This window comes from Desmodus rotundus, chromosome 7 (assembly GCF_022682495.2).
Source record: "Desmodus rotundus isolate HL8 chromosome 7, HLdesRot8A.1, whole genome shotgun sequence".
Lineage (NCBI taxonomy): Eukaryota > Metazoa > Chordata > Mammalia > Chiroptera > Phyllostomidae > Desmodus > Desmodus rotundus.
In genome coordinates this window covers 128,855,224-128,876,922 of record NC_071393.1, presented here as the reverse complement: position 1 = coordinate 128,876,922, position 21,699 = coordinate 128,855,224, and the positions used below count along the sequence as shown (strand labels likewise).

Genomic DNA, 21,699 nt, shown 5'->3' with positions numbered 1-21,699 from the left:
TCAGTAGGCAGCCAGTTAAACGCTGTGCCTTTCTGCACCACAGAACACTACGCGGACTGAAGAGTGGGAAACCACCACCTGTTGACTATGGATCGGGGTTGGCCTTCAGCAGCGAGGACCCTACAAAATGACGCGTGTGCTCCGCTTCCACCTCTGCGCTCTGTGGTGCCAGAGGCCCCGCTCAGCATAGACAAGCCAAACCGCCGCCCTCCGGGGAGGGCCAGGGCAGCTGTGGGACAGAGCTGCAAGGGAGGCTTTCACTCTATCGCCTTGCACCCTTTCTGAATTTTGAACCCTATGAATGTAGCACTCCAAGAGTGCATTGTTTTAAACCCCCCGAACTGCAGTACTCTTTGCAGTCATCTTAGAAGCAGCCCCCGGAAATCCTCACCAGAAGCTGGGCTCTCCCGAACTCTCCAGGATCACCTCAAATTCAGAGGACGAGATCTAACGCGATGATGTTAGAAAGTGGGGCCTTTGAGAGGTAAGTAGGTCATGCGGTGGGGTGCTAACAAAGGGACCCCCGAGAGCTCTCCTGCCTGCCTTTTGCTATGTGAGGGCACAAGGAGAAGTCAGCAGTCTGGGGCCTGGCAGCGGGCCCTCCCCAGAACCCTACCATGCTGGCGCCTGACCTCCAGCCTCCAGCCCCCAGGACCGTCTAAAGCCACCAGGTCTACGGCATTCAGTGCAAACAGACCTATTTCCACAGGTGGCTGATGGCATTTAAGTGCAGACTTCCTTTTTAACTCAGCGGGCAACCTCAGGCCCTTCCTTAAATGTTCTTAAGGAGGCACCTTGTTCTCACCCCCATGTAAGTCCCCCTGCAACTCCTACTCACTCTGATGTAGCTGGCATGGGCCTCTGACCTCAGCTGCACCCTCCCCTCTGGGCACATGGAGAAACCAGGCCAGGGCGTGAATGAGTCTTGGGACCACTGTCGGGCTTCTGATGTACTTCACCTCCCAGGGCCTTGTGGACAAAGAAGGGGCCACCCACCAAACCCGACCAGCTCAGGGGAGGCCTGCAGAGCAGCCTCACACACTCAGAGACAAACCTGAAAGTAACCACAGAGGATGCTGTGAACAGGCAAATTCCTAACTAAAAGCGAGTCACAGCAGGTGGTCACCTAGGCCTGTAGCTCCCTTGACAAAGTCAGTCTTCACCTTGAGTGAGCCTGCCTACTGCCTGTGTGCACCTAAGATAACTACCTTTGAAGCGTCAGAGTGATCTTTCCGGACCCTCAGCACCGGGGCAGGAGACCACAGGACCCCACAGGACCCCACTGTTATCTTGCTCCCCACATGCCGTCTCTGTGCCGTAAATGTTAACCATCCTGTACCCACCAGTGCAAAAGAAGCATGTGTCTCTCCGTTTTGCTTTTTATCCAGTCCCAGAGATTTCCCGGCTTTGCTTTCTCCTGCCCCCTTATTCTACCACCAATGGATTTCATGTAACCCTCCCTTACATCTCTTCCTTTTACTCTAATGTATAAAATGAACTGCAAAACTGCCCTTCTCCAGAGCATTTTCCTGATCTGTCGAGGTTTTGCTTCCCGGCCATTGTTGTCGGTTTGGCTCACATAAACTTGTACAGAGTCTCTGCAGATTTAGACGTTTCTTGTGCTGACAGCCTCAACTCCTCATCGGCAAGACGAGAATGCCACGCACCTGACGGCCGCCTTCTGAGCCCAGAGTCTATGCTAACGGCAACGCAAAGCCCTGGAAGGGGAGAGCCCTCCACCTGAGTTCAAGTGCCATCCCCTGGCCTCCAAGGTCCCGCTCAACAACCTCCCTGCAACCTTGAGCCTCATCTCCCACTTCCTTGCTTACCCCTGTCACTTTGCTCCAAACACTCCAGGTGCACCTGTGTTGCTGTAACATACACAACCCCCCCTTCCCTGCCTCAGGGCCTTTGCTCCTGCCATTTGTCTCTTCCACCTCTCTCCACCAGAGCAGCTCCTGCTCGTTTCGTGTGTCTCGAGTTAAACGTCCCTGTTTTGGGACAGCGTTCTCTTGGCAGGAAGACCCCCACTATATGCTCTGCAGCTTCTTGAACTTGTGCACATTGCATTCTTAACTCCTTGTGATGGGGGAACTCAGGAGTCGGAAAATTTTAGTTTACGGTGATAGTTAGGAAGCCTAGTAGTTAACGCATGTAAACAGCTGTTGTTTCAGGAACTGCAGACACGGCCCACCCCGACTCCAGCAGAGCACAAGCGCTGGCCTTTGTGCTCCGGAGGGGACCATAGGCAATCCAGGTGGTATCCGAGCCAGGAACTGTGTTCCAGGCAGAGATAGTCCTCTGCCCAGGACACAGATAAAGAAAATCACCAGCCAGCAGATGAAAGGATGTTAGGGAAATTGCTAAACTGCAGCTTTAACTGATTAACCTCTTTCCTGATTTCCAAATCCCTTACCTACACTTTTCCCCCTTATATTTAAAAAAAAAAGAAAAAAAAAAAAGGCTGTCTGGAAAAGAAACGTAAGACCCTCTGCTAGGATACAAAGCACTGTCTTCTCAGATCCCCGGCCATCTGAACAAAGCGCCCATAAAGATTCAGTCCCTGTCTCTGCTTATTGGGTCTGGTAGGTGACAGGCAGCACGAACACCAGCTTTTCCAGTTTCACACCTTCAAGGTCTCTTGTCCCCGGCAGACCCTCCGTGTCTCCCTGTGGGTCAGGGTCAGGACTCTTGTCTGTTGTCACCTGCACCAGTGCTGATCAAACAGCAGGAGCTCGAACGTGAGCTCCCTTCCCCCTTCCTGTGAATCCCAATACTCGCTGTTCTCACTCCCGTCACTCCCACCACAGCTAAGCTGGTGACTTTCCAGTAAGGGAAGCAGCAACTAAGAATGACTCTGATGGGCCCCTGTGGGGCTCATACCAGAAGAGGAAGAAAGCCAAGAAGCATTTTTTCCCCCACATAACACAACAGCAGCTAATGTTTACTGAACTTCCACAGCTAGCCTCTGGGTGGGTCTAGTTATCCCCGTTTCATGGACGGGGAAGCAGCAGTTAAAAACAAAACCACCCCAAGTCCTACGGCTCAGGTGAGAGATGGCGCTCCGAAGCCCAGCCCGTCCTGACCCCTTTTAGGGTGGCCTGTGATTACTCCGAGCTTTCAGCACCGGCAGTGAGGGTTGGGAGTGTATGTGCGGCGCAGTGTGTTCTCAGCTCAATTCTAGGGGAGGCCAGTTACCCCAATCAAGAATTCCCACCAGGGTGATAATTTAGCTTGATGATTGGCCAAACTCCAAAGTTTTCAGTGGCCTCCAATACCCATCCACATCCAGGACCCTGCTCATCTGCATAATGAGTTGGGTTTACTGGTAACCTAGTGACTTGATCATTAGCATATGGGTGTTAGACACGGGCTCTCTGTGAGGAAAGCAAGGTCATCTGAGACATGTGGACAGGCTGAGAGATCGCAGAGTCCATCTGGTGTGGCGAATTTGACTGGCAGCTTGCTTTCTGTATGGCCTGGTAGCAAGGGTGCTGAGGAGCAGGGGGCTCTCCCGCCCCACTGTTAGCAGCTCCCGAAATCGTAACTGCACGTGGTCACACAGGTCAGTTAGGTTACACCGCATCTACCTGTCTTCCTAGATACAGGCGCTTTGATAGGGTCCAGCGCACTCAGAAGCCTGCAACGGTTGCTTATACAGATGCTTCATCCTGCGCCTGGGCACATCTCCCCTCCGTGATCAGCCCTCAGTGACTCCTTCTGGCCGAATGTCTGCCAGGCTGAGCGGTGAGTGTCTGCCCCGTGGGACCAGGGCAGCGGCATGCCCCCCCAACCCACAAGGCCTGCCTCTTAGGAAGGCAATCAATTACAGAGCTCCTGTGTCCACCCTTCATATCGGAGACAGGCTGCCCTGGAAAACAAGACTCTCGGCCACTGAGAGTATTTGAAAAAAAAAAAAAAACAGTCATTAAAACGCCCGAGCCACTGTGCTGGCTGGCCACCCTATTTGAAGGCCCCACAATTCTGTAAAGGTTTGGGTTTTAAAATGCCCTACAGCAACATAGGGGACTCCTGTATCTTGGCTCTAGCAATATCAGTATCCTGGTTCTTATATTATACCTCAGCTTTTCAAAACAGTTCCATGGTGTGGGGGGAGATAAAGGGCACATGGAGTCTCCCTGCACCATTTCTCAAAACTGTGTGTGACCCTACAATTATCTCAAAATAAAAACTTTAATTAAAAAAAACTAAAAATGAATATGCAGCCAAGTGGCTCAGTTGGTTGGCGCACCGTCCCATACACCGAAAGTTGCGGGTTCCATCCCCAGTGGGGAGCACACAGGAGGCAACTGATGGGTGTTTCTCTCTCTCCCCGTCCCTCCCTCTCCCTTCCTGTCTCTCTAAAAAGTCAATAAACATATCCTCAGGTGAGGATTAAAAAAATAAATAATAAGGATAAAAACAAAAATGAGTATGCCTTCTATAGTCTAGAAATATCTTCCAATTGCTTTTACTATTTAGCACATTGAAAACCTGCGCGGTGGGGGCTGGAATTCACAGCCATCCTTACATCAGCCTTCTCATCGGGAAGTGGGGGCAGCCCCGCGACTCCCCTTTTGTTCTGTGATGCTCCAGCAGCAGGATTCGCTGCTTCGCCGAGGGCTGGGGCCTCCAGAGCACAAGCCAGGGGCAGCTGCTACGTCTTCAGCAAAGCCTGGCTTCCTTCTGGCGACATTCTCAGTAATGATGCTCCCACATGCACAGGAGCCTGGCTCCAGCCCTTAGTGGCCCTGGGCTCCAACAAGCCTTCACCAAAGGAGGCCCTTAGGACACGGCCCTTCAAAAGGGTTTTCCCCACGCACATCAGAAGGAAACACGTGGGCATGCTGGTCCGGTTTCAGATCTCCAGATGAAACAGTTGCCGTAGTGTGAATCTCAGGAAAAAACCCCAAACCCAAAACTGAGATGCACCACGTGAAAGTAATTACTGTGCAGTCTCCATTTCAGGGGAGGGGAGGGGGAAGTGTAGCATGAGTTCAGAGCAAGGGGCCCATGGACCTGGAATCAGGAAACTGCCAACCCGCTTCGCGACCTAGAACAGCAGTCGGCAAACTATGGCCCAGGGTTAATCAGGTTGATTGCAACACCGCCACCCCTGCACCGTCACAGGTCCAGCCTGCAACTCAGGGGTTCTGCAGCTGCTGGTCTGGCCCTTTACATAGAGAGAGTGCTGACCCCCGACTTGGAGCCCTCATCGTGACAAAAATGCTACTGACGGTGTTTCGGTGCCAGGCTCTGTGCTGAGGGCTTTTGACACCTTAGCTCATCCAACCTGCAGGACCAACCTGCAAAGGTAGGGTGGTCTCCGTCTCATAAATAAGGAAACTGAAGCTCAAGGAGGTTAAAACCTACCGGAGTTCACATACCTTGTACATGAAGAAGCCAGGATTCAAACTTCAGAGCAGCTGATGCTGAGTGCCTGGCTCCTTCCAACAAATTCTTAGCTCCTGAGCAAGCCTTTCCCCTCCCTGGGCCTGCAGCCTTGTCTGTGACGATGTCGGGGTTGCAAGAGAGGCTCTAGCATCCCAACTACTCCTTTGAATAAGATGAGCACAATGCTTTCCCAATCAGATGTCAAGGCACAGGGTGATGTCCCAAATGCCCAGCACTTTAATTATTTTCTTTAAAAGTATTTTTACAACACAAATACTTCCAGGAAGGGTTGACATCAGAGTGAAAAGCTGAAAGCCAAGTAACAGTGTGAAGAAGTAATAGTAAAGAGGGAATTGATAATTACACATTTTTTTAAAAAATGCATAAAATACTTTTGAGCTTCCTGGCAGCCAAAGCAATAAAGGGAAGACCGTAAACAATGAGACTCACTACATAATGCAATGGAGCATCCCTGCTATTTTACCTGGCAGTGGCAGTGTTTCTGACTCTGCCTCCTGCTATTAGTGTGCTCTTAAGCCACAAAGAGGCACACCGGGATCCCAGCCTTTGGGTCCTCAAAAGATCTGGCACATCCCAGAACAAGCTGGTGGAATGAGCCCAGCGTGGGACACTGAATGGGATCGAGCATGTTGCACATGAAGGCCCTTCACTGCACTGGCCACAGGGCCTGTCTAGCTCCCCAGGAAGAAACAGGAGATTACTATCAAAACCCGCTGAAGAGCCTGTACATTTTTTTTAGTAAGAGAGTTCGTGCAGCAGAATTTTAGGAAGCTCCAAAGCCGGGAAGGAACTTGAAGTGCGCCCAGCACCTGGCACAGCTCCCCAGACACTCGTCTTCACACAGCCAACGCAGCGCCTTAGAAACAGGCAGTGCCCAGACACTTGGCGAGCTGGCCAGGTGGCACTCCGAGGTCAGCCTGGTTGTCCCTGCCTGTGGAGGCTCCAGCGAGACAAAGGTTCCTCCCTGGCAAGAACTGACCCATGGGCCTCGTTCCCTCCCTTACCCACAGGCAGCTGCCCCGTCCTATGATCTGACCACAGTGTCTGAAATTGGACCCTCCACCCACTCTACGGTTGCTGCCCTCCTGTTGCGCTGCATGGGTCCCTGCACATCTCTGAACCAACTCCATCCTCTGTCCTGAGATCAGAGTCACCTTCCCAAAGCATGTCCCTTGTCCAATCAACCCTCGTCCCCAAAGCCTTCCCCAGCTCCCAGCAAGAAACCCAAACTCTAGCTGGACAGCAGAAGCCTGTCTGTCACGTGCTCCCAGGACGACCTCCCTTCCCCAAGTCTCCCCCTCACTTAACATGACACGTGAAGAAACCACACTGTTCTGCTTCCAAGATGTATCTGTCAGCTTTTGTTACGGTGCAGTGACAAACCACCCCCGAGACGTCAGCCCATTCACGTCTTATTCTCGTCGTATATTGGCAGTCATGCGTCGCTTCTCCTGTCTCCCCATTCTGGAAGCCAGGCATAAAGATGAGCCACCCTCACAGGAAAGGGACGAGAAGCAGAGCTGGCATAAACACACTTCGCTGTTAATGCTTCTGCTCCCATGCCGATGGCCAAAGCAAGTCACATGTCCATTCCAAGGGCAATGCAAGCCACGCCCCTAACGGAAGGTTTGGAGGTAAGTAAATGCAAACCGTAACACAAGCCATCCCTGGAAGTTCTGCCTCGGGGCCCAGGTCCGTGGATCCTGCCACCTGCAGGCTCAGAGGCTGTCTGTCCGTACCCTCACCCATTTCTGCATGAAGACCCCCCAGGAAAAACCTCTTGCTTCCCCGAGCCCCGACATGGCTTCATCTGCCTCTGAAGGTAGAGAGAGCTGAATGTCCCTCTATCCCCAGGGAGTATTTTAACCACTGGGATTGCGCGGTTCACTTTCCTGTCGTATTGTGAGTCAGGGTCCTTGGGAACGGGGCAGCCCTCCCGCCCGTGTGATTCTGCACGTGGTGGGCAGTTAGCAATGTTTATTTAGTGAGTGAGTTTATGGAGTAGAGGAGAGATTTGTATTTGGCTTTCGAGATTTAAAAAAAATTTTTTTGGCAGAAACAGAGTTACTTCCCTCAGCGTGCCCTGCCAATATCTGGATTCATGCGCCCTCTTCCCTCCCGGGCTGTTGTGTTGGGGCAAGCCTTGGTTCGATTCGTCTGCACCTGGCAAAGCGGTACCCGCCTCAGAGGTTCTTGGATGGCTTGGATGAATAAACAAATGAGTAAATAACTGAAAGAGCAGACAGGCTGAGCAGACTTCAACCCCGGAGGTGGCAGAAGAGGTGTGAGTGGAGAACCCAATCGGTCTGCGCTGCTGCAGGGAGAAGCTGGCTGGGAAAACCTGGCCTCAGGGTTGGCTAGACTTGGTGATGATTAGCCAATCAAATGCAGAGTGACGGTGAATTTGAAAAGTCTGCAGATTGCTTCTCACTTTGTCTGCCAACTGCTCCTGGAAAGAGACCACCAGGCACTACGATGTAAGGCACAGATTGTGCCCAAAAGACAACCCCTATGGATGATTGCAGAAGAGAAGAAGAGGCCGACAGACAGATGAACCCCAATACACACCATCGGGCTCACCACGACCCCAGGGTCATACACTCCACTCCTGCAAAGTCAGAAGACTTACCTTGAAGTGAAAACAGACTTTTGGCAGGTTTTCTTGAGCCCACAATATGCTTTCAAAATAATAATTTAAATGCCTTTAAGTCTTTCCTCCCCATGATTACGCATCAAACCAAAGCGAGATTGAGCAGCAAGGCCGCCAGACCCTGTAAATTACATGGGGACAGAAGACCACTAAAGCGTGGCTCCTGAGGTCAAGTCCTGCCCAGGCAAAACCCTGGCTCAGGGAGGGGCAGCGTCCCCTGCCCAAACTCCACCTCCCCATCAAGTGACAAGAGGAGCTTCCTGGATGAGAAACGGTTGACATGGTGCCCTTACTGCCTGCCCCCTGTAAACAGAAATTATCCTCTGATCAGGAAGGCTTCACCTAGTCTGCATCAAGCCCTGTATACCTGGTAAGGCAGGTCCTACTCTGGGCACCAAATGGTACCCTTGGTGGTTTCATGTGGGCGTGGCCTGCCTCCTGGCCAGGCCCCCTCCTTGCAGACAGGATCTTCCCGGGCCTCCAGAGCAGAGGTGGATAAGAGCCACACTTGTCAATATGGGCTGGATTTATGGAAACCCAAGGCCAAGGGTCTGCCAGCCACAAGGTCATCCTTACTCTCGGGTACCCTACTCTCCCACCCTGAGCCCAGCGGGCTATGACAGAAACTCCAGGGCGGGACCCAATCAGGGATGCGGGAGGCTCACAGAGGGGCTGCAGCCCAGGCCCTGCACTGCCACTGAGTGAACCAACCCTGGCTCCCAACCCTGGGAGTCTCCTGACCCTGGCTGCTCGCCAGCACCCCTTGGGAGCTTCCAGAATACCTCTGCCCAGGTCTGGACCTTAGAGACTCTTGATTTAATCAGTGCAGGTGGGGCCCACATGTGGGTATTTTTTTGTAACTCCCTGGGCAAGTCTAAAGCACAGCCAGGGTTGAAGGCCTCAGCTGCAGGCCCGAGATTCCCATGCGCTGTATCATATAGTGCTGGGATAGAGGGTCGGACTGTTCGGCATTTCTCCACCCACACACCCACCCCACATATTTGGGAAGTCCTAGGTTCTAAAGTGTATAAAGCTCAGATACTTGCAGCGCATGCTCATAGCAACAGTAGCTACCATAGTTAAAAGGTGGAAACAAGCGTCCATTGATGGATGAATGAAGAAAACATGGTCTATCCATACAATGACATAGTACTCGGTCTTAAAGAGGAAGGACATTCGGGCACAGGCTACACCATGCATAAACCTTGAGGACCTTATGCTAAGTGAAACAAGCCCGTCACAAAAGGACAAATATTGGATAATTCCACTTACATGAGGGACCGAGAGCCGTCAAATTCACAAAGACAGAAAGTAGAATGGGGATCAGCAGGGGCTGCGGGAGGGGAGTGGGGAGTTCCTGTTTCATGGGGACAGTTTCATTTCAGCAGGATGCAGCGAGTTCTGGTGATGGACAGGGGATGGCTACACCCGGTGTGAACACGCTTCATGCCACCGAACCACAGTGGCATTTCACTTTTAAATGGTTAACATAGTAAATTTTGTTATGTGTGTTTTACCACAATGAAATGGTTTTTAAGTGTAAATGTTTCTTTACTTTTACCGCAGACTGTCTCAAAACCTGACCATGCTGTGGCCCAACCGGCGCCCACTGGAGGCAGACTTGAGTGTTTCCCACGGAAGCTTTGCTGAGTGGGAGACAGGGGAGCCGCAGATGGCCTGTGGACCAGAAGCCGCTGGGGGAATGCTGGATCGAGCTCTAAGCCTGAGACTCCTGTCACCGAGCTCTGGCTATGTGGCAGCCACAGCACTAGGCAAAGCAGCTGACACGCATGATCTCATTCAATGCTAAGACTCTGCCCGGTGACTGCTATGAACCCCATTTCACTGATGGGGAAAACTGAGGCTCATGGAGGCCAAGTACAGGGTTGGCCAAAAAGTCTGTGTTTTTTTCTGTAAAATAAAAGATATAGTTTTCCTTTTCACCAAAAACTTTATTGATTTGGATATTTTGAGTATGTCGGCTATCTTCCACATGGTATAATGCTGATTGTTCTCAATTAATGTCTCGATTTGATCATTATCGACTTCAACTGATTTACCCGACTGTGGGGCATTGTCCAGTGAGAAATCTTCAGCATGAAACTTCACAAACCACTTTTGCCACGTTTGATCAGTCACAGCACCTTCTCCACACACTGCGCAAAACTTTTTTTGTGTTTTGGTTGTGTTTTCACCTTTTTTGAAAAAATAAAGCATAATATGCTGAAAATATTGCCTGTTTTCTTCCATCTTCAATAGTAAAATGGCTGCCTAAAAAATTCACCCATTTTGATGTTTTTTTTAAAAATGCACACTGATATGACAGCTGTCACAATGCAGTCTAACGAAACTGTTTCAAATGAAGTTAAAGACAGCTAAGCACTACCACAGCCGTCTTATGGAAAAAACCAAACGAACGTTTGGTCAACCCAATGATTTACCCAAGGCCACACAGCTCACAGGCAGGGCCGGGACCCAAACCCAGGTCAGGCAGACTGTTCTCTCACTTCTCAAAGTGTGGTCCCCAGAGAAGCAGACTGATACCACGAGGAGCTTGTTGGAAATGCAGAGCCCCACCCAGGCCTCCGCATTTAACAAGGTCCTAGGTGATCCTGGGCGCAGGAAGAAGGGACAGCACAGCTCTGAGCTATGATCCGTGCCAGTCTCTTCTCACTTTACTGGGCGAAGCTAAGTATTCCTTGTGAGCTCCCACCCAGCGCGTGTGGTCAGCAGGTTAGATACCAGCCCCCTCCCCACTTTTGTAGTCTTCCTCCTAACGCCAAAGCCCGAAAGTCACTTAGCTACTGGTCACACTACACCACATTGGGATTTGTGCCAGCGAAGGAAAAACAAGCACAGTTTAGCTTCTTTTCAGGGCTTGCCCCCTCTGAGGCCCATAGAAGAATTACCCAGAAATTAGAGAAAAGATGCAATGCCGGGCCAGTCCACTCTGCTTGCCAGCACAGGGCCCCTCTCTCTCACAAACCCTCCAGTGCACTGTCCAATCCAATCAAAATATCCCAGGTGAGGCAATGTCCCTCCATTTCCCTGGGGAGGCTGTTTGAGAAGCCACGGTTTCCTTTAAGAGGCAGGTATGGGAGGGCCCTGCTCCCCTGGCTCTGCCCCTCCCTCACCCGAAGGCTCCTTAGGTGCAGCCTCGTGCAACCGCGTGAATCAGCGCAAACCCGTCTCCAGTCCCAGTCTACACACAGCCGCTTTCACAGAGGCTTAGCTAATAAGCCAGAGTGACTTAGCTTCCCTAATCTTTGCTTGGAAGTCATTCTATCCACTCCATTAATCGCCTTTATCAACACTCCTGAGGTCCTCTGGGGAGTTTCCACCTCTTTCTGGTACTGAGTTTCTCCGGGCTGCAGACCAGCCCATCCGCACAGGGACTCCCACTCCTGGCTGTCATCCACGTCTTGTGAATTGTGTCCTGCATGACCCACGTGCCCACCCAGTGCTTTGTCCACCCCCCGGGGCCAGGCATGGTCATCAGCTGTCTCGTGGAAGCTCATTCGGCGGAGGGCCTTCCATGTAGCATGACAGTGGCCACCTGTCCTAGCTCTTCCTCTCCAAATAAGGTAAGACACAAAGGCCCCCAGGCCACATGGGGAGGCTGCACTGCCGCCACCTTGCCCGGTGCCCATGTGATGACACAAATCCTCTCTCAGGATGAGGCTCCGCTACCCCCTGGCCTGCTCATCAGCAGGGTGAAGAGGGGCAGGAAGGAAACCAGGATGAGGCTCTGGGCACTGGCCATCCCCGGAGACAGTGCCACGGTCTATCTTTTGCAGGCAAGCACAAAGTCCTGTGTCATAACTCCTCCCTATGGTTTTGTTGCAATTCCTGCATGCTGCTTACAGCAAAAGCCTCTGCATCGGTGCCTCTGAAAAATCCTGCGGGGATTAGGCCCTGCTGATATAAGAAGTGTAATAAGTGGGGGATCCCAACATGCCAGGCAGCGTGCAGAAGGAGCATGGGGACTGTAGTGAGCCGCGCCCCTCCTCTCACAGGGCAAAAGCGGCATCTCTGGCACCCCTTCAGCTCCCTGCCCAGCAGGTGCCCACAGGACTCCCGCGTGGGTGGAAAGGTAAGCAGTTCCTAGAGAGGTGAGCGCAATCTTCCCTGCTCCTAAAAGCCTACAGGAGCCAGACGGAGGCCCGGCCACTGGAGTGGCACGCCTGGCGCTTGGCATGATGCAGCCACAGGGCCCACCACACCCACCCAAGCACCCCAACCTAAGGCCGGCTGAAAACACCACCACCATCCCCGATCCAGTCAGGCTCTTTCTTTCCATCCTGTTTCTGCAGTCGCCACATCCACTGCCAGGAATGCTGCGTACTCCCCACCTGTCTAGCAAGTGCCCGCTTGTGTCAAAGTACAGCTTGAACGCCGCGTGCTTTGCTCATGACGCCTTCCTGCCCTGCAAGACTCTAGTGCATCATTCCAAGTCACCCCTGGGGATTATAAGTCTACCTTCTCCTCCCACCTGCAGGCTCACCGAGGACAGGGATTTCTCTCCCTAGTCCCAGTGTTCCACTGGTGGCCCACCCACGGTGCCCCAGGAGTGTCTGTCTGATGTGTACTTCGGAGCATGAAACTCAGGATAGAAACCAACCACTGGGACTGCTGCAGGGCTCTTCCTGGACGAAGGTCCCCAGAGAGGGGTCCAGATCTCAAGGAAGGAAACAGTGCTTCCCTGCCCCCGTCGTGGATAACCGTGGCGTCATGGACAACGCACCTGCATCTGTGACCAGGGCTGAGACTCCCACCTCTCAGCTCGCGCACCTGACATCTTAGCACTTTTGCCTCAGTAGCTCCCAATTGTTCTGTCTTCACTTTTTCTTTTTTGGCTCTATAAAGCCTATGTAAAAACTCTCACATACCTCATGGAAGTCACCCCCACACTGCCAGCGGTCACCTTCCTACAGCACAGAGCTGCTCAGCGACCATCAACGGCCTCCACTGCTTACAGGGTGGAGTCCAAAAGCCTCTGGGTTCAACACACACTCATTTCAGGACGCCTCGCCCACCTGCCTTGTGCCCCAAGCTTACCCAGCAGCCCCGGGACCCTTCCTCTTCTTCCCCCAAGGAGCATAGGCTCTGGGGCCAAGCTGCCCAAGTTCAAATCCCAGCTCTGCCACTTTCCAGCTAGGAGAACTGGGGCACATTATCTAACGTTGCCATGTCTACTTGCATCCTGTGACGATGGATACAATCACAATAGTAGTAGTACCTATGACTCCCCTCCAGGAGTGTCACGAGGCTCAGTGAGGGAGTGTCTACTCCATCGTTATCCTTCAGGTGTTGCACGGGCCCCCTTTGATGGGATGCTCTTCTCGATACTGACGTTTAGGACTTCTCTGTCCCCTTCTGTCCTTACCACCAGGGTTACAGCACGTTACACCCCTCCCCCGCTACTGTTTTACAGGTTTTTTGCAGATTTTGACCCTCTTGACTAGACTCGAAGCTCCCTGGACGCAGAGTCCACATCTAGGTCCATTTGACTTTCCCTACAGGCCCAGCAGACAGGGTTGCTCCACCAACCTTGGTCCGGAAACCGAGTAATAAACCCACAAATGGCTTCCTACCCAAGCGCAGAGAAGGCTCCAGGAGGCCTCCTAAATAGGGTCATTCGTTCATACATGTAGTTATTTTAATAAGTACGTGCCTTAGGCCCAGGGCTGAACCAGCTGGTGTGGGATCAGCCCCACTAAAACGTTGGTCCCTAAACATGGCATGTGTGATGGAATCCAAAGTCAGACATTTACAGTGTGAAATGAGATAAGCTGATGGTGAGTTCCTAGGAGCTGGTATTTGGAAAGACGATCTAAAATGATCTTCATCTTTCTGTTCTAGCCAGAGACCAACACGCCCTTTGCTGCACACGAGCCAAGCACAATGCTTTTGCCAAATCCTATTTGTGGTTTTATGATTGATTTCGCAAAGCCCCGAGTAACTGATTTTCTCCATTTCACGAGGAAGGCGTGTTCTTCAAAGGGGTAGGCATCTACCCCTCTGCAAACAGTAATGATATTTGCACAGCACTTTGCACTTAACCCTCAAAAGCCTGGACAATAAACAGCATCATCATCATCATGCCCATTTCACAGGCAGGAAACTAAGGCTCCTGACATCCAATAGCCGAAGTGACATTTGCAAAATTACAGACGCTATAATTTTGACCCTATTATAGACCCTACAGACCCTGTAATAAAATTATAGGGCTGGAACACAAACTCTGGTCTCCAAATTCCAGACCTTGTTCACCAGGTCCCGCATCATCAACAGAAAGACCGGATTTACAAAATTCTCTCTCTCTCTCTCACACTCACTCACACACACACACACACACACACACACGCCCCAGCCTGCATGGTCTGGGCAGTCTCAGCATCAGTCACACAAAACGTCAACAGCTTCTTGCCCTCAAAGGCTTGATAACAAGCAAACCTAGTCCAGGTATTCCTTTTTAACTTTAACTCAAATACAGCAAGTACTGCCCTTAACACAACTCACCCTCCATCCCTCATCAGTGGCCAGTTCCAGAAATGGAGCTGGTGGTGTCACTGTTCAAGTCATCTTTCAGAGATCGTTTCAGCAGTAAAAGCTGTGGAGCGCTTGCTCCGTGCTAGGCACTCCTTCAGCACCGTATGCAGATTAACACATCCAGTAGCACAACCCCATGAGGAAGGTGGTGCAAGGGCCCCTGCACACACACGTGTGCACACACACTGTTCCAGAGCTTGGGGTACACCAGTGAACAAAACAAACCCTGCCCCTTCCCTGAGGTCAGAAGGTAAAGTAACTAGTTCAAGGTCAAGTAACTAGCAAGGGCAGAGGCAGGACTGGAACCCAGGCAGTTTGATCCCAGAGTCCACGTTCTTAACTCTTGAAGCTCGTAACCCTTAGTCCGTCCTAGCCTGGGTGTCCCAAGGCATCACAGGCTGGAGTGGACAGCCAGGGACACGGCAGCTGCTTTGTGGGTCACAGCTCCCCAAGGGGAGCATGAGGGCACCTGGCCATCCGGTCACCACTGTTTGCTGCAAGCTGCGTTTATGCTGGACTCCGCCTGGGCCTTAGAGCCCGGGAGGCCGGAGGCACAGCACTGCCCTCCAGGAGCTGACCACTTAGCCAGCTAAACGGTCAGCTCCTGGAGGGGGCAAGGGCCAGCAAACACTGCCCTCAGGAGAGCTGCGATCCACCCTGAGCTATCACTGGGCCCGGAGCCACCCGTGAACTAGGTTGACTGCCCTGTGGCTTAGTGGGGCCACTGTCAAGCAGTCTGCCAACTTCACCCTGGGTCAGCACCCCCTCCATATCCCAGCCCCGCTCCTTCTGCTTTAAAAAAAACCAAAACCAAAACAAAACCCAACAAAGTAATCTGATTCAGCCATAGCCCTGGTTGAGCACTGACTCCCGTGCTAAATCCCCAAAGCCTAATTACTTATTATTGTGCGTGGTAATCTTAGGTGTTTGTTTTCTCTCCCTGGACAGCCAATGGGCGAGATGCAGCGGTTGCTACTAAGCGCTGCTCCAGGTGGGAGGTGCTGCTCAGATTTCTCCGGGAGCACTTCCAAAGGCCCTGGGCGGCTGCTTAGAATGTCCTTCTGTCCACCACCTCCCGCTCCTCGAGGCCCCGCTCCGATGCCATCTCCTCCAGGGAGGCCCCCTTGCCCTGCACCACAAGCTCTTTCCTCCAGAGCAGCAATTTTCCGTTTTTTTCATCCTATGGCACAAACTAATCGCTAAAATTCTGCAGCACACCAAAACATATGGTTTTGGCCAATCTGACAAAAAAGTAGGTATAATTTTGATTCATTCACACCAGAAAGCTATTGTGTTGGCTGTTGCCACTTTATTTGACAGTCTCAGGGAAAAGAGGTCAATGCCCCTGACTAAATAGTCAGGTGTTGCATGTTTTAAACAATCTGGCGGCGTACTGGGTGAAAAGTGCGGCTCTGTCACTCAAGCCCCGCCTGTGCGCCCCAACCTTACATGCACTTCCCGACGGCAGGCACTGGGTCCCTTCCAGCTTCAGAGTCCAGCACACTGCGGGCGTGTAGACATTGAAGGCAGCATGTTGCATGTCGTTTCCCAGGCAATTACCTAGAGACCCGGGCTGCAGCCCCACCCTGAGCTGCATCAGCAAAGGGAGCTGGAGGCCCGGAGGCTGAGCGCTTTTGCTTTGGGGGCCACGAGGGGACGGCCCACCGGGCAGAGAGCTCCTTGGCTTCTCAGCTACACAGTGACTTTCTGTTCTTTCCCCAGGGGGACAGCCACTGCCTTTCAGGAGAAATTAAATTCTTCCGACACGTTTTTTGTTGTTGTTGTAAAAGTCTATGCCCTCCGTGGACTCATCAATAATGTTTAATAAAATAAAAACCTTTTCAAGCATTTGACGTTTCTGTTGAGTTGAACGGCTGGATCTCTCCAACCCAAGGCAACACATGGCAATGCTTAATAATTTCCACTTCTAATGCAGGGAGGAGCGTTCCTCCGAGTTCAAGAGGAAGCTGGGTGGGTGCTTTCTGGCTGCGCGAGGCCCACATTGCGTCAAGAGAGGAGAATCTGGAAGTCGGGGGTAGCAGATGGCCCGGTAAGGAGGAGGGATCATTAGCAGATGGCCCCAATAGTTTGGATAAAGGGAAAAAATCGCTTTGATTGCAAACAAATTCAGTATTAGAAACACACCAAGATGCAGGCCCACACAGATGCTTGCTGCTGCAATGGACGGACGGACAGCCCCCATTTCTCAAAGGGGCACCCAGGCAGTGGCGGAGGCTGGGAGAGGCGGTCGGAGTCCTCATCCCTGAGTTGTCTTTTCCACCCCATATATTAAAAATTATGGGTAAGGATATCGGCTCACCTTCAAACTAAAAGGCTCCACAGGGGATTTTCAGGGCAGTGAAACTATTCTGTGTGACACTGTAATGGTGGACACATGTTATCATACATGTATTGAAGCTCATAGAATGCGCCAACACAGGAGTGAATCCTGATGTAAACTATGGGCTTTAGTGACTGATAATGTATCGATATTGGGCCATCAATTGCAGCATCGATACAACACCAACAGGATGTTAGTGATAGAGGGGGTGGGAGCAGTAATGTAGGAACTCTGAATTTTCTGCTCAGCTCTTCTGTAAACCTAAAACTTCTCTAAAAAGAAAAAAGTCTTAGTTAAAGCACACACACCTGGCTCTGCTTCTTGCTGGCTGGATGATCTTGGACCAGCTACTTAACCTCTTGGGTCTTCTTTGCCTCCCCTGCAAAATGAAGACCCTAATAGCATCTACCTACGGGCTTGTTAATAAGCAGCAAGTGAATGAATTCGTGGAAGGCACTTAGAATGACCCCTGTACACAGCTGGTGTAAGCCACCAGCACGCCTTAAATACTTCTACACACCATGTGGCTTAACAGGTGGGAACTGCTGTTATGCTCCCTTTATAAAAGAGAAAACCTGAAGCTTAAGGGTTCCTGACCTTGCTCAAGGTCACATGGCCAGCTGGGAAGGGGGAGCCAGGACTCCAACCCACACAGCTGCCTTCAGCAGGTCAAGCTGCATCTCCAGGAAGAGCTGGTGCTTGCTGGGACAGGAGCTTCTTCTAGCCACTGGAAATTCTGTACTTATCCAGTGCCATCTCATTTTGTGGAGAGTGGGAGATGGAAGACAGGGAGGGATTCCCCAAATTCCAGGCAGGATCTTGGCAGAGCCAGTACTAGGAGCCAGATCGCCGGTCAAGCCACTCGACCCAACGTGCAATATCCTTACCCTCACCCCAAAAGCAGAGGACCACATTGATGACGGGCTGCTATTCATCAGCCTCCACTTGCTTGCTAGTCTATCACTACCCCATAGTGGTTGGTGACACTCTCCCCAGGAAGCCACCTGGCTCTCTAGAGGCTGTCCTGCCCAGGATACCCCCTCCCCAGGGTGGGAGTCCCGCCTCCAACTTCTGGGACAGTAACTGAACTGTGATCTCCCTGCCCCCAGGTGAACAGCAACAAGTTCAATGCCTGCTCTTCCAGGTCAGGATTTGCTTTGACGTAACTTTGAAACTTGGGATGTGTGACTTGTCCTCCAAGCCAGCGTTTGCACAGACCTTCATTCAGTCTTGTCCCCGGCACCACCACACCTCCACGCCCACGGGTCCTGGTGCACCTTTGCCACTCTGCATCCTCTCGTCCTACTCATGCTTTCTGCACCTCTGCCCCTCACACAGGGGTGCCTGCTCCATGCTCCCCTCCCCTCCTCCTAACCCAGCCTCACCGCCAACTCCTATGCACAGGATCTGACCCACTGGTCTCTGCTCCCCCCTACACATGCACACTGCCTTAACATCAGCCCTGGCGCAGCCCGGTCAGACCAGAACCAGGCCGACCACAAAAGATCCTCCATCGAGCGCCTGCCTCCAACTCCTCTGGCCTCCTGAAATGCTGGGAACCAACCAGCTTCATCTTCAGCTCTCTCTCTCAAGCACCCCTCCCCCCCAGCCCTTCTTCTGTGGACACTGAAATGGACCAAATGTTTACGCCCCACCCCCAAATCCTCATGTTGAAGCCCTAACCCCAAGGCAATAGTATTTGAAGATGGGGCCTTTAGAAGGTCACGTGGATTTATGAGGGTGGGGCTCAAGTCTGCTGGGATTAGCAGCCTTAGGAGAAGGGACTCCAGATACCCTGCTCTCGCTCTTCCCTCCACTCGGTCACAGAAAGAAGGTGCCAGTGTGCAGGCCAGGAAGACAGTTCCCACCAGAACCCAAATACTCTGGAGCCCTGACCTGGGACTTCCAGCCTCCAGGACTGCGAGAAAATGCATTGTCTCTGTTGTTGATGCACCCAGTCCATGGTATTTCCCACCCCGGCCCAAGCTAAGACACAGCCACCAGGCATTTCAGAAGACATACCTGAGAAGTGGAAAACCAACCGAGGTAAAGCAAACCACCCCCCATGACAACAGTCTCTCTACTTCTTTTTGAACACGGGGGGCAGAGGATAGAAATGCAAATGAACAGAGGGAAGCAGTGGAGGATGGACCACTGATTCAATCTCAGATGTGGGGGAAAGGCAGTGTAAGAATGGGGGAAGCCAGGTCCACCCCAGCTACAAGCCAAGACGTAAAATAACACCAGTCAAGAGACAAATTCTTTTTAGCAGCAAGTTCTACAAGGTTTGCCAGCCCCAGCACCCCAAATCCTCGAAAGATAAAAAAATCAGAACAAGACATTGCTCTCCAGAAGACGAGAAACAATGTTTGGGTAGATGTTTACTTTTTCGCTTGTCCTCATAAAGTTTGATTGGCAGATAGTTTCCCCAGTGCCTACTGGACACAGGCATTGCATCACCTCCAGCGTAAGCGGGTAAGAAAAGAAGGAAAGTGTGAGCTGGGGTCTGAGCAGGGATGTGTGTACCACTTGGTGGGTGTTGGCTTGTTTCACCCTGGACTCAATTACCACCCGCCTTTTACAGAAGGAAAAACTGAAGCCCGTACTGTAAAAGCAAACAAGACTTTCACCTTTCACATCTTACTTGGGGGAGGCAAACCAGCCGTAAAACAATGGATAGAGTTCTTCCCTGCAAAGAGCTAAAACGAGAGAAACAGTGACTCAGAGGCTACTTTGGGCTGGATGACCAGGGAAGGCCCGGGGACACTGCAGTGACGAGGAAGAGCCTGCCATGGAGGGTCTGGGGTGGGGAGGGAAATAAGCAAGTTTCCCAGAAGCTCCAAAAATTGGCCACAGAATGCACGCATCACTGGCTCTTATTTTGTGAGCTGGGGACAGGGTCAGCAGGCATCTGTATTTGTCACCTGCAGGCCTGGTTGGACCCGTCACTGTCTTCAAACACTCCAGGTGCCACCGAGTTGTGTGGGAGCTCCTTGGTTCCTCCTACGGACTGAAGGTTTGTGGTTCCCCAAAATTCTTGTGTTGAAGCCCTAAGCCCCCAGTGGGATGGTCGTCGGAGGTGGGACATTGGGGAGGTCATTAGGTTTAGATGAGGTCATGAGGTGGGTGGGGGCCCCGTGATGGGATCCGTGCCCTCCTGAGCAGGGGAGGGGACACCAAAGCGCATGCCCTCTCCCCACCACGAGAGCAACCTGATGCGAAGGGCTGCCCCTCACCCTTGCTGATGCTCCCCACCAGCTGCCCCCCAGGGCTGGACACCCACGGTAGGTGTGTGTCACATGCCTGTGAAACTGGACGCAGGCTGGGAACACAGCTGGGGCACGTGCGGTGGGGGTGGGGTCAGATGCAGTGTGTGCATAGGGGGCACACTGGAGCCAGATCACCAGGGATGCTGCTGCCAGCCACGAGAGCTTGGAAGTCACTAAACTTGAGCCTCGTCTTCCTCACCTTTGCAGAAACAATGTAAGAATGAAAGTGCCTAATATTCACTATATACTTTCATTCCATCATTCAACCGATATTTACCGAGTCCCTTCTGTGTGCAGGGCCTATTCCCAAAGCAGTCGCCACAAAGCGTAACACAGACATTAACCACTTCTCAAGAGATGGCCGATTTCCTCTCTCTTCCTCCCCGTAGCAGGGACAAGTCCAGGTCTCCCTCCCGACAGGACCGCCTGCTGCACAGTGGGTGGAGTCATTTTTGGTCAGAGAGCGCTCTCAAGTGCTCACGAGACTCTGAGAAACAGGTCCGCTTGAGCCGGTGTGCCCAGACTTGACGTGACAAGTCACAAGGAGGGCACAGCCAGCCCAAGACCAGGGTGCCAGTGAGCTAGAGGCCAGTCCAAAATGCGGAACCCTGATTCTCCTGCCAGACTGGCTCAGTGCTCCCCGCGTGGATGGTGCTAATTTAGCATCTCAGGTCGCTGGAGCAACAGGAGGGCCTGGCCCATGTTCACGTGTCAGTCCAGCACGTGCCCCCATTCCACCTGATGAAAGAAGGTGTACTGCACATGGTTATGTGACAGGACGATACCGCTACTGCTGCATCAGCAGGACAGGTGAGAGTTCAAAGTTCAAAGGGAATCCCAGTTGCTTCTCTGCAAGCCTGTGCTCACCTATGTTCCATGCCCGAACGTACTTCTCGGAAGGATCCTGAGACAAGGGTAGTAGATGGTGTGGCAAACAGGCTTTAAGGGGAGGCCCTGCTCCCCTACACACACATGGAACCAAAGGCTCCAGCCACACAGGCCTAGGCTCCAATGCCAGCTTCTGCACTTACACGTTCCGTGACTGAGCAACTCATGTGTCCTCCCTCGGTGTTTCCTGACCAGTAAAATGCAGCCACGGGACAACTCCATCCACCCCTGCTCCTCTGCCCTCCCGCTCCCTCTGCTCTTACACACGCCCCGGACTGGCCTTGCCACCAGCTTTTCCCAACCACCCCGGAGCTGGCAAGAAAGCAGAGACCTAGAAAGTTTACGTGATTCACCCGACAATGAGGACAAAAAGCCAAGTGGTACCCACCAATAACACAACCTCGTAGTTTCCACAGGGCTTCCGAACATATTGCCCCACTGGGTCCTTCCCACAAAGACCACCAAGGATGGCACTGGAGATCAAGTCCAGGCTGCCATGCCCAAGATCCAGACAGTTTCCATTCTCCTTGCTGCCTGCCAGGAGTATACTCTCTTCTCCCGAGATCATCTTCACCCATTTTAGC

At 52.2% G+C, this 21,699-nt stretch overlaps 1 protein-coding gene across 2 annotated transcripts in view; it reads right to left on the bottom strand.

Moving 5' to 3' along the window:
- Positions 1–21,699, bottom strand: part of SLC24A4 (solute carrier family 24 member 4) — a 135,379-nt gene that overhangs the window by 110,300 nt on the left and 3,380 nt on the right. The gene's annotated exons all lie outside the window — the stretch shown is intronic.